The sequence below is a fragment of the Anser brachyrhynchus genome (assembly GCF_964034855.1).
Source record: "Anser brachyrhynchus genome assembly, chromosome: 8".
Lineage (NCBI taxonomy): Eukaryota > Metazoa > Chordata > Aves > Anseriformes > Anatidae > Anser > Anser brachyrhynchus.
In genome coordinates this window covers 11,896,675-11,909,629 of record NC_137702.1, presented here as the reverse complement: position 1 = coordinate 11,909,629, position 12,955 = coordinate 11,896,675, and the positions used below count along the sequence as shown (strand labels likewise).

The window sequence follows — 12,955 nt, the reverse complement described above, 5'->3', positions numbered from 1 at the left end:
ATTTAAAATGCAGTCCCTCTCACAGTTCTGCAGTAAATCTTATTCTACTTACCACATTTCATTGCTGCTACTAAAGTACTAAATAAGGAAAACCCTACTCTACTAATCTGTTACTTCTTCCTAATGGTAGACAGAAAAAAAGCAATAATATGCAGCATCTTCCAATCTGTCCACATGGGGCCAGAGACAGACCCTGCTTTCCTCTGCGTTCCTACCAGACTCAGCCCATCAGTAATTCCACCACCAGCCAAATTCAGAGGGCCAGTTGTCTTCCACAGCTGTTACTCCTATGTCTTTCCCCCTTTGTGGGTCTGGGAAGGAAAGGGTGGACTCACACCTAGCCTCTCTGGAGTTTAACAGAGCAGTTAATTGAGATATTTGAAATCTTTGCTATTTAATACCATTGTGCAGGTGTAAGGAAGTTAACATTTGATATTCTGAAGCACTAGAGTAAGAAAAGGTTTCATCTTTATGTTTAAGGTTCTCTTGTTTGCATCAATTCTGCAAAGAAATACAGGATGTATGCTGTAAAAACTAACAGTTACCTGTTTTTTTTTTAAAATACAGATTTCATAGTAAGTTCCTTACACAACAAAAACCTGTACATTTTCCTATTTATTGCAGAACATTCAATTTAAGGTCCTGATATAAAAATAACTGAACCTTTAAAGTCCATTAGAATACGAAGATGAGAAGATATAAAATTTCCTGCAAGTAACATTTGATAAATATAATGTAGTTACATTTCAGAATTATTAATATAGTTTTTCCTGTAATTTCCAATGGATGTCTTAACACAGCTGATGAAGTAGCCTGACCTAATTCCCAGTTCTATCGTAGTAGTTTGTTGTGGACAGCACTTCCGGGATTTTTTTTTTTCCTAAGAGTGTAATATATTAAGAAACAGAAGTAACAACCCTTATCAAAACTTAACCCAAGTGTCTATTATTAGACCTGATCTCCAGACTGAAGTTTCAGGAGACAGCTTCACATAAATTTAAAAAACGGTAATACTCATCTATTTGCAAACTAGCATTTCAAAGCATGTGTTGCCTAAATCTGCTTTGAATTAGGCCTTTGCATCTGCTATTATACTTCAAAGAAATGACTTCAATTAAACTTAATTACTTCCTTCCATAGCTTTGGATACAGTTCTTACTATATTTCATTTCTCTCACAGACTGCGTGGCAAATAAATGACTAATAGAAGTACAAAAACAAAAACTATTAAGCAAATACATTACATATACACAGCAATAGTGTACATGTATTACACTAATTAAGTTATTGTCAGTCTGCAATCACACAAATGGAACAGTAAGAGGGAACTTTTCACACAAGATCAGCAAAACCAGGCTCATCCTTTGAAGTTTTAATACCTTTCTTACCTAATTTATAGAGTTTTTAAATTCCTGAAAGCAAACAAGCCTATTAAAACAGTTACTTTATACTTTTTACTCAATAATAGGATATTGAAAAATAGCATCTAGGCAGCAAGCTGGCTACTAATTATATTCCTCTATATCCTGTTTGTCTAGTAGTCCCAGGAACATGCAAAATAATTGTCCTTTCCAGTCACCTGGAATACCACACACGATTCAATATGAATATTGTAATCTCACTTCGGTTTCCCCCCAACTTCAGAGGTACGAGGAAGCATGCAAACAAGAAACTGGGTTTTAATCAGAGCATGAGATGAGGTAAAGCAATGGTAGTACTAGCATGTAAGCATAACAATTCTTCCTATTTCTTTTGGATGAGAAGGCCTCAAGGATATTTTTATTCAAAAAGGCATAGTTCATTTATATAGTTGGCAATGACTATTTTGATCCAAGGTTTAAACAATCTTACATCCAGTAAAGAGGAGTAGAACAATGTTATCCTACCATTTCTGTTCCAAGCAACAAAACAACCTGTTTCAAAACAACCATTTTTCTGTTACTAATAAAACAGTGAGAAACAACCAGCAATTAATAAAGTGTACAGCTGTTTATGTAAGTCTTTACTGAGAAAAAAACCAAAATCATGCCAAGTAGCTGTCACATATCTAGGACTGTTAAAGCCACAGTCCTTTTAAGGTCTCAACAGCAATTTCAAAACCCATTTTCATTTGGTACAAAAAGTTTCCTCCCAGTAAATAATTTTATTATCAATTCAACGTTCAGGTTTTATTTTGTTTTTCTCCCCAAGTAGACTTCCCGCAGTTTTATCTAAACTACTGATGAGTTTTCCATTTTCCTTCCTACAAGGATGCTTATTTCCATAAACGGATTACTCTTTCCCATAATTTGCTTTAGAGCACTTTCATGCAATGCTTCACAAGACACTTTACAAGTAAAACAACTGACTTAATGGTGCCATTAGCAGACCATGACAAGACATGGTACTTTGCTGTGAGGCCCACAAGTCAGTTCTTGAGGCCTTATTCACAAGGGGCTGAGAACTTCCCTTAGAGAGCAAGGTTTGGCAAACAGGCAGAAGAACTAAAAAGCAGCAAATCTGTTAAATTCCATTTTCTTTTCACTGTCACTGAATGTTTTGCTGCAGACTTTGAAGCTGAAAGGTAGTTACAATACATTTCCACATATCTGTGACCTGCGTGATATCTACCTTTTGGGAGATGCACTTTTCACTGTGTGATTGTTCTTCATTGCAATGGCCTCCGGCAGATTTGAAACTGATGATCAGAGGTAAAAGGTAAAATAAGAGTCTGTAGCTCTAAAAGCTCTTGCAATTAGCATTCAGAACAAGCACGCCAAAGTCAGCCTCTCCCACTGGAATCAATGAATGGCTAGTAGTAATAAGGTCTCATGCAAGATCTCGGTAGTAAAAAAAGCACAGTCAAACTGGTTCTTCTAATACTTCTGGTTAACATTGGTTTTGGCAAATATTGAAAGCTGACTTTTCAGAAACATTTATTTTCCAACCACCACATGAAATACCAGACAAACGAAGAGGCAAAGAAAACTACACAAACAAAACTTAAAATGACAGCTGAGCTTCACACAATGTACCTTTACTGTATAAAACTATAGCATTAGTGCTACTGGAATACAGTACTACCTAAATAATTCAGCTACCTACCCCTTTCATCCACTGTTAAAATGTAGAAATTAAGCAATGCAGGTATTTTGTGGTACCTGGAGTTTGCACAGGATTACAGACGAGGAGGAGTAGTGGCACAGAGACAAGGAGACAGGTGATCTATGAGCATTGTTCAAAGGTAACAAAGCTAGATAGTACACAGCCTACTCAGCTGAGCATAGCTGGACAAGGTCACAGAGGTACCTACAAATCCAGAAAAAATGTTTACTGCTGTCATGACTAGATGAAGTCGGGACCACTCCTTTTCTCCATTCTAGGCACACTAAAACCAGATTCCAGTGCTCAGAGACGCCAATTCAACACAGCGGACAAGAGGATTTGCTGCCTCTCGAACTCAGGGCAGTGGGGCACACACATGATGAAGCTACATTTCTGCTACGGAACTTCCCATATAGATTCTTCCCCCATTTAAATGGTGGCTAGATCCAGTTATTGTCTATACACTGGCAACCAGCCCCTCACTTAAGTGCAAACAATTAACACTGCTGGAAGTTTTTTAGGTAGTAGCACCTCCATAACTATCTTCTGGCCCCATGTAGGCCACCCCTTTGCATGTGTGCTGGCCCTCAGCTGGGCACAGTGCAATCTCTAGTATTCAAGAAACAATCTTAAACACAAGCCCGGAAAGCTTAAAAAAAAGGTGATATTCTAATATTCTAGTTGTGGTTATGTTACCACAGTTATACAGCTGTGCTGCCACAAGAGAGGGGAGGGAAGTGAGTAGCAACGGGCAGCCTAGGAAGCCAGAACTTCTCCAAGGAAAGGGCGAGAGGACAGCGGGTTCCTGGGACACTATATATAGTATTCTCAGGAGGAAGTGTGGTTAGATGGGGGGAAACTATGTCGCTTAAGGTCTTCGGGTCTTTTACTTGATCTGAAGTGACCTGGTAAAACCACTAAGATACCTTAAAAAAATACAAATGCACAAGTGGCGGTGAATGCAAAGAAAAAAAATATATACATATGAACTGCAGTTTGTAGCAGAAGCTGCAGAGACAGACTGCCGGGCTTTAAGAGCATGCAGCAGAGCAGCTAGCGGTAGCTGAGAGAACACATGCACTGTAGTACAGAGTCTGTTCACAGAGTATTCCTGAAACTGCCATTTCTTGGAGCTTGTCTGAAAAGTTCAATGGCTCTTCTCTTCCCATTCCCCTGCTTAAGGAAAACATTTAGTAGGGTAAATCTATTTTTTCTGTGATAATATTTTTATGCCCTGTGGAAGGAAATAAAAAGAGACAAAACAGAGATAAAGAGACCTGCAGAGACAGCTGTCTGAAATTCCCTCATTAACCATACAGAAAAAAGTTACTAAAGTTTCTCTTTCCACAAAAATTCCCCAAAAGATACATCTTCAAGCATTTTTCCCCTACTTACACATTCCAGAGCTCCAAGGATCAATCCCACAGGACAGTGAGTCAGTCTCCTTCTCCATTCTGTTTTTTTAAATGCAAAGATCTTTTTTCTGTCTCCACATATAAAGCACTAAGAAAAATTTCTCTTCTGTTAATACTTTATTACCTGACCAGACTACCACAGACAAATGCGAACACAGGACAACTACCATAGATCAACGGACAAAGTAACTTGTAAGTAACTCACTCACAGGGCTGAGTGCACTAAGGTAGAAAAGTTTAGTAAAAAAAACTATTGTGAATTTCAATAGTCTCATAAGCCCCAATAAACATCAACTGAGATTTGAAACCTTTGTTCACCTGCCAAATCAGAACAAACATAATAGTAAAGGAACTTTATTCTAGAATATCTGCATCCCACAGCACAACACAACACAGTAAAACATCAAAACCTTCTACCACGGATGAATCCAAAAAAATGAAGTTCCACCTATGAGAAGGGGACACATCTTAGGAATTTGGAGGAGCACATACAAAAACTACAGGCACATAGTTTCACAGTCTAGTATAAAACAATAGAAGAGTGATTACTCAAAATACTCAAGGTGGTGCTCTATACTGGCCTCAATGGGTTTGTAATAATACTAATGTGAATATTAAACAGCTAGTAAATATACATTGTTATTTGTTAAATGTCGTATCATCCCATCATTTTCAGAAGGAAGTGTCTAAATCTGAGTGAACAACAGATTTGGAAGAAAATAAAATTCATTATAAACAAAAGGTTGGGAAGCATGCAAAAAAAATGATAGTGAGGTTAATGTGGTATTTTGTTTCTGGCTTTTCTAGAATTAGAACACCAAGTAGAACACCAAGTATCATGAAATGATGTCTCATGTTGTTACATGCTCAGGAGGTCATTCCCTTTGTTAAAGACCTGGCAAAATTTTGCTAGAAGTGAGACTATTTGTATTTTAAGGAAGAAAATTTTAGAAAGAGAGAAGATACCTAATCCTGCAAGCCAGCATGCAAGCAATGCCTCATTAGGAGAAACAGGATCTATAAATAATTCATTCTGCATTTCTTCTACGCAGATTGCTATTCCCATGAAATAAACATGTTTTTCTGCCGACTTCCAACTGCTCCACACCTGGATCTTACCAGCCTATGCTAGTATTCCACTGCCTATTGGTAATGCAAATTGCTCCAAAATACATCTTTCATGAGAAGCTACACTTCATTTAATTACTAGCAAGTGTGGTGCTCCCACATCAATTTTAGAACGTCACACACGCTGCACAGGTATACAAGAAATACTTAATAGGATTGCCTTTAGACAACATAATCCATTATTCCTGAACAGCATCACTTACAAGATTTCATATCCTAAACCCTTCCATTTCAGTTCCTGCCTCACCTTTGCTCTTCTCAATAGTAAGGAAGAAATAGAATGTCCTGTATAGTATTTTATCCAATTTCAAATATATAAAACTAAGAATGATCATGTTCCAGATGGTTCTGCTAAAGTGATCAGAAACAAAGAAACTGTCATTATTTTAAATACAACACCACACTTATACAGATTTTGTGCTGATAATTTCAGTTGGTTGACTGATTTAAAAAGTTAAAAATGATATAGCCATGCAGCTCCTAAAAAGCATGTGAATGTACCAGTATAGATGTATTTTACCCAATAAAACTTGGGGCACTACTATCAGAATCGCATTTATAAGAGCACAATGGAATGCAATGGAATTATTTACATAAGTGTTGGGTGTTGTCAAAGTGGTACAGGGGATGCAGAGAAGCCTAAGCTTAACATTAAACATTTTCTGAGATGACATACATACAGGAATTCACACCTCACCTAGCCACGTCTTATTCTGTCCTCAGACTCAGGAACACATGATACACAACACAATCACATTGTCTTTTTTGTTCTAAGCTGCCAGCATGCAGAAACCCATGAACCCAATGGAAAAGTGCGGGTTCACTTAGCTCAGCTCAAGTGATGCATGTGTTATTTGCAAGAAGAACCACAGAAAATGCAGTAGATGCAGACTTCCTCCACCAGGAATAGCAAACTCAAACCATGTTAGTATTTGCTGCTCACAACCGTGAGGCAACTGCTCCCTTAGCTTTGAGAGATGATAGGGCTCAAGGCAGCATTTTGCCTTGTTTCTTGGGAATGCACCCTGTAAATAGGACTGCCTTTACCCACTTTGATCACAGATCCCCACAAAGATCAATTTTTCCTAACTCCTTGGGACAGGTCTGAGATTCAAACACTACCAAGTTAAGACACCTCCACCTCTGTCCTATTTGCACACACTTCCAACCTTCTGTGCTACAAATCGGGCCATGGATGGAGAGCAGCTGTTGGGCACAAGAAAGTATTGGGAACAGGTCATGGACAACAATAACAACAAAAATTATCTATTTAGTTCATAGGCTGGAATTGTTCTTGGGTACAACTAAGTTTCCACAGCAGCACCTATCTTCAGCAATTAAGGGATCAAACAGTAACGCACAGACTAAGGCCTCCCACCCTTCCCACAAAATTCCCAATCCTGTTCAAGGTGTCAGCCATTGAATTGCAATTGGCTGCATGACCCAGGCCCATGACAACTGAAAAAATCAAACTAAAACTCTGAAATAAATTTAAAACCAGTAATTTCAAGTCTCTTGCACAAAACAGCTATTTTATGGTAAGAGCTGCTCTAGGTATGTGAGCATTTGACCTTTCCTTTCCACATCTAATACACACAAGGATTTATTTATTTTTCTTTTTTTCTTTTAAATAAAAGCCTCACACAAACAAATCCCTCTAAATGAAGTCAACCTGTGCTGCACAAATATTGCTTCTTTGGAAAAAAGTGAAGAACAAGCCCTGGACAAATCGGTGTCCAGTAGTTCTCTTCTGGAAGGTGCACAGATACTACTGGAATGAAACGTAAAATGCTGAAAACTGCCTTTTCAAATTAGATGCGCAGATGCTGTGATATTTGTGACTAAAACCTAAGATTATTTTTTTAAACGATCTTTTAAGCTGCATTTCAGGTCCCCTTTAATTGATCATGCATGTTTAGTTATTCTCACATGATCTGCTTTCTTCTGCCTGCCATCTCACTACAAATATTGAAGAACACATCTGACCTCTATTTCAAGCATTTTGATATATTACTAAGTATAAGAACCTACTGCTTCCTGTGATATTGTGTGCAATACTGTAATATACCATTATTTGGCATTCACGACATACCAAAATGAGAATTTAAAAAACAAAACAATAAGACAATCACTGAAGCTCATGCACAAGTCTATAAAGAGGCTGTATTTTGAGAAGACTACTTGACCTTTGATATATGAATTTAATAGTCCATACCCACCATTATGCATAAAACACACACAGCCTAAAGGGGGAGAGGGAAGGGGGCAGAACATCTGGATGACATATGCCTCATCGCTTAAAGATGAACTGCAAACCAAAAACCTTTTGCCGCATTACTAGTTTATCATGTAGTACTTAAAAGCAGAACTGAGACAGGTCCTAATTTTGTGCTGATTTTGCAGTTTGGGTTTTCACACCTCTGCTGAATTAGGACAACAAAAGTCCAATTTTAAACTAATTGAAGCATGCTTATACTGGAGGTTGTCTTGTTTTTAGCTACACGGGCATCAAAATCAAATGCATTCAACCAAAGGAAAGCCTTCTGTAGGACACAACCCGACTACGCTTCTATCTCCCTGTGCTTGGGATTGGACTAATATATAATCTTTGAAGTATAATTACTTAAATGTCATTGCAAATAAGAACAAGAATGTTTTATAATTATAATTTAATTTTCCTCATTTTTTCAAAAATCCAACATAAAAAACACATTACAAAATTTCTTGTGCTACACTCCATAAAAATCTGAAATGGTAATTTAACACCACTGGACCATGATACAGCAAATCGTAGCCCTACACATTGCCAGATTAATTAATGCAACTTCATACACTTTGGAGCAATTTAGAGGCAAACAATATAGACCTACAAAAATGAAGTCTTCTAGTTAGTAACAGAATAACTGTAAGGAATTTAAAACAGAAATGACCAACAAAAGGAGAATCAGAAAATCAGCTGTGGAGTTTTGCAAGGATCCATTAGAACGTCTCTCACTGTCTACAAAAGCATTTTTATTTTTTGGCAGGCAGTAGGGGTGGGGGAAATCAGCCACAGCAAATAAGGATGGGCTGATTCAACAAGAGACCTGGTTACTGCCTCAAAAATGCTGATTCTACTCTGTAACGCTTCATTGCATCTGTCTGCTAACTTTCCAGCTCACTTGCATACCTCATAAGGGGCACCTTTATGCACTTACACTGCAATTGTGATCTTGAAGGTTGCTTGCTATTACAATGCCTTTAAGGCACATGACCCATACTGTAGAAGCATGAAAGTTTCCAAAACACAGTATACAGGTACCATACAAAAACAGAGCACTGATGTTATGCAGCCTGCTACTCTTGGAAGAGATTTTTCAAAGCAGTCTTGCAGCAAACTATGTGCGTTTTGCTATTAACTGCATTTGCAATGAAACATTTTCGGGACTCTTGAAATGGGTACAACTCCTCTTGTATTTTCCTCAGAAAATTTCTCCCCCTCAAGCATTTTATAATTAAAAATAGAAATAATAAAAAAACTTGCAGAAACCACAAAGTGTGAAAAATGGCAGGAAACGGAAGTTCAGAAGACTGATCTCTGGTATTTACATAACACTTTCCATCCCTAAAGATACAATGGTACGATCATGGAAATTATCCCAGTCACAATAAAAATAGCACAGCCCACAAAACTGTTGATCAGCAGACCACAACAGGCTGAGTTGGGCACTCAGATTACAGTCAACCTGCAGCAAGTTCAGCAGTTGCTAGGAAGTGACCCATCAGGTGGGCATCCTCCCACAAGGAGGGTTGCCTTTGTTCCTTTCCCTAGGATCTCTATTTCTTGTCATGTCAGAGGAAAGAGGACACCATGAGAATCAAATGAGACCAAAGAACAATTCTCTGCACAGGAAAATGGATAGGTCCCATGCATAAGAATTGCTGCAGTCAATTTAGCAGTCAAGGGGTATGTGAATTATCTTGGACCTCATTCAAGCAGGATATACACATCATCTCCACGGACAGCCCTGCATTCTGCAAACCCTTAGCAGTAAATAGATTTATGCTGAGACACAAGGTCTTTTACAGCATCCTGCAAAACACTGCTACTGGCAGTGCTAAAGGGTTTGGTTAAAACCTGCAAGTTACAGTTTGTGAAATTGTTTTGTCAGTTTTATAATTAGATAAGGAAAACACTAAAGAAGCTAAGGATTTTAGCTAGCCACCTGCTTACCTTGGAAAGAACAACTCAAAGTCATTTGGGGTAGCAACAGTATTGCCTTAGGTTGTACAAATTCTACAATGGTTTGGGTTGGAAGGGACCTCAAAGACCACCCAGTTCCAACCCCCTGCCATGGCAGGGACACCTCCCACTAGACCAGGCTGCCCAAGGCCCCATCCAACCTGGCCTTGAACACTTCCAGGAATAGGGCATAACACTACTTACAACACAGAATTTCACCGAAGTTCTCATTTGTGATCTCTGCAGATAGGTTACATCCAGTCTATAGGCACGTGAAATCACTTTTGTTCAGAGTAAATACACAACATACAAAACAGAAATAAACTTCCTTCTGGATTTCACACTTCTCTGTACAGGCTCATCATGTATATTTTCTGTTGAACTCTACCACTCTAAACCTAGACAGTGTAAACTGTCCTTTGATGACAGCATAATTCACCTCCATCTCCTTCAAAACCTCAACTTAAAAGAAGAGTCTGTGAATATGAGAAGGCATAATTCACTGCAAAGTGTAGTATTTATGAAGTAACATTACCCAGTCTATTTGTTTTAAAGTATCACTGCCCAATCCTCAGTGGGGGATATTAACATTTTAGAGTACCATCATCATTCATGTGTTTGTTGTAAGGAGACAGGTGCACTGAAGTGTCATTTTTCAATTAATCAGAAACCAGGGTCCCTTTGAAATAATGTATTTAATAATATTTTGAAAAGCCAGTGGCTGATGCAGCAGAAATCAGGGAGTTCAACATCTGCAGAGTTAACCGTGATTACATAAGTAGTAATCAGTATGTTAATCTAGTAATCAGCGAGGTGGCACGTAGCTGCCATAGTAACAAGCAGAAGATCAACTGTTTTCTTCCAAGAAATGCCTACACTTCACTCAGCTATTCTGTTGTGATTTTTAAAGACATGATGGTGAGAAAAAAAAAATCTTGCATATTAGAACTTGCCTCTTTCTCTGTATTTCCTCAACAAAGGAGAGAATTCCTCAGAAGAGGGTTTCAGTAGTTATAATTCAGGATGTCCCACCAGTGATTGGGATACCGACTTTCTGGTGCCATCACAAGCAACAGTCCTGACAATCTTAACTAGAGAGAGTACACAATGAAACACCCCAGAGACAGCACACATTTTAGGAAAAAATCACCTTCCCAAGCACTCCTACAAGTGCTACACACACAGATGATTTCTTGCAGTAATTATAGCAAAGGGGGGTGTCATGCTATCTAAAGGTTATACATTTTTTCCAATATATTTCAGTAAACTTCAAGTTAACTTTGGTTAATTAATAGCCATTCACCTCTGTTCTTCATAGTTAGATACATCGCCAAACATCATTTATATTAAGCTTTTACAAATACAGAACTCCAATATTCAACAAGACTCAATATCTTTGTGAAAGGAATGGGAGAGAAGGAAAAAAAATTTAAATCTAGGAACTAAGGCAGGTAGAGCCACAAGGCAGCACAACAAAGCTACTCAGAGCAAAAGTGGCAGGGAAACACAGTTTGTCTGGCTCCCTATACACTGTGTCACTACCTATTTAAAATATTTTATATAAAAGTCTTTGCTATAGGTATGTTTCCACGCAGGCTACTGACCAAATAGACTAGGGAGCTGGAACAAACCTAAGAGAAAGGAGGAGGATGTGGGTAACAGGTTTGTAATTTCAGAGAGGAATTAAGTGTCATATTAAAAGATACATATTATTCTGAACTTCCTTGCTATGGTGTAAGTTTGAGGAATACTTGTGATCCCCTTTGGGCAACTGCTGCTTTCATTTCTGTCAGATCCAGAAATTACACAGCTACTCATATTTAAATACAAGTATAGGTATTACTTAACTATGTATGAGTTTTTAATGTACCTTATTCTATACATTTAGATTACTCCTATGGGATGTCTGTCTAAGTCCAGCCTGCCTTATGGCAAAGCTAATCTTCTCATATCTGTTTCACTTTTTATCCTTGCACCTGCTTGTGTTAACAAGATTAAGAACCAGGCTGGCAGCGGGTTCCCTGTCAAGGAATTCCAATTTATCTATTGATTTAATCATCAGAACTACAACCAAATGGAGCTTCAGGACTGGGCAGAGGGAAGGCATTTATTGTGTTATAATTCAAACTCTAAAGGCAGGCCCTGCAGAAGTCATGCTGGTGGCAGGCTGCGAGACATTGTGCCACCAGACTGTGCTGAAGGAGGCTGGGGGTAGACACTGCAGCTTTCTTCTAAAAGGATATTCTTTTAACTGCCAGAAAGAAGATTTTGCATGCGATCTTTTAACGTGGTCAAAAAAAGGTTCCCTTCTTCCGGAACCTGCAGATCCAAGCCAAGTCTAAATAGAGAGTGTTTAAAAAAGGGTTGCATATGCTTATCTTTGCGAAGCCAGGCTCCATTCACAGAGCTCCTATCACCTCATCCCAAGTCGCAACTTAACTCTCATTTGCGTCAGTGCTGTCTGCTTAAGGGATTCTGTTACCATCCATCTCCATGCAGAACCTCTGAGTTCAGGGAAGTTTCCGCACTTGAGGTAGACTTTACCATATTTATTAATAAGAACTGCCATAAGATCCATGCTCTCAAAAGAAAAAAAATAATAGTAATAATCCATGTACCACAGACCTACTATTAGGGAAAGAATGAAAGGGGAAAACAGTGCAGTGAAATAAGCAGTTGTTTTTGGAGTTGAACACCGAGGAAAGTGATAAGAAGTGGATTCAAGGAAACACAGAAATGTTTATTATTTGGGGACTGTTTTGAAGCTTTGCAATTCACCCGTTCAGCTGATACGCTGAAGGCAATTACTGTGAGAGGCCATCCCAAAGTTTGGGATAATCAGCCCTTCATTAGGAGATCAGACTGAAAATAAAGTATTTCCAGATAGGTTTTATTTACTAAAAGGAACAGAGCACAAACCTATTCAAAATATACACAGAAAGGAGCAAGGCAGATAACCAATGAATCGCAAACAAATCACTTTCAAACCAGGCACAGGAGAGGGACTGCCTGCAAGTGACAATGCCGTAAGGGAACAAACGCTGTTTGTTCTCAACTGACTGCACTTCCGCCTCCTCCCCTTTCATTCAGGACTCGGTGCTAGCGA

General features: G+C 38.5%; 1 protein-coding gene across 10 annotated transcripts in view; it reads right to left on the bottom strand.

The window, feature by feature from the left end:
• Positions 1–12,955, bottom strand: part of ST6GALNAC3 (ST6 N-acetylgalactosaminide alpha-2,6-sialyltransferase 3) — a 238,284-nt gene that overhangs the window by 204,930 nt on the left and 20,399 nt on the right. The window lies entirely within an intron of this gene.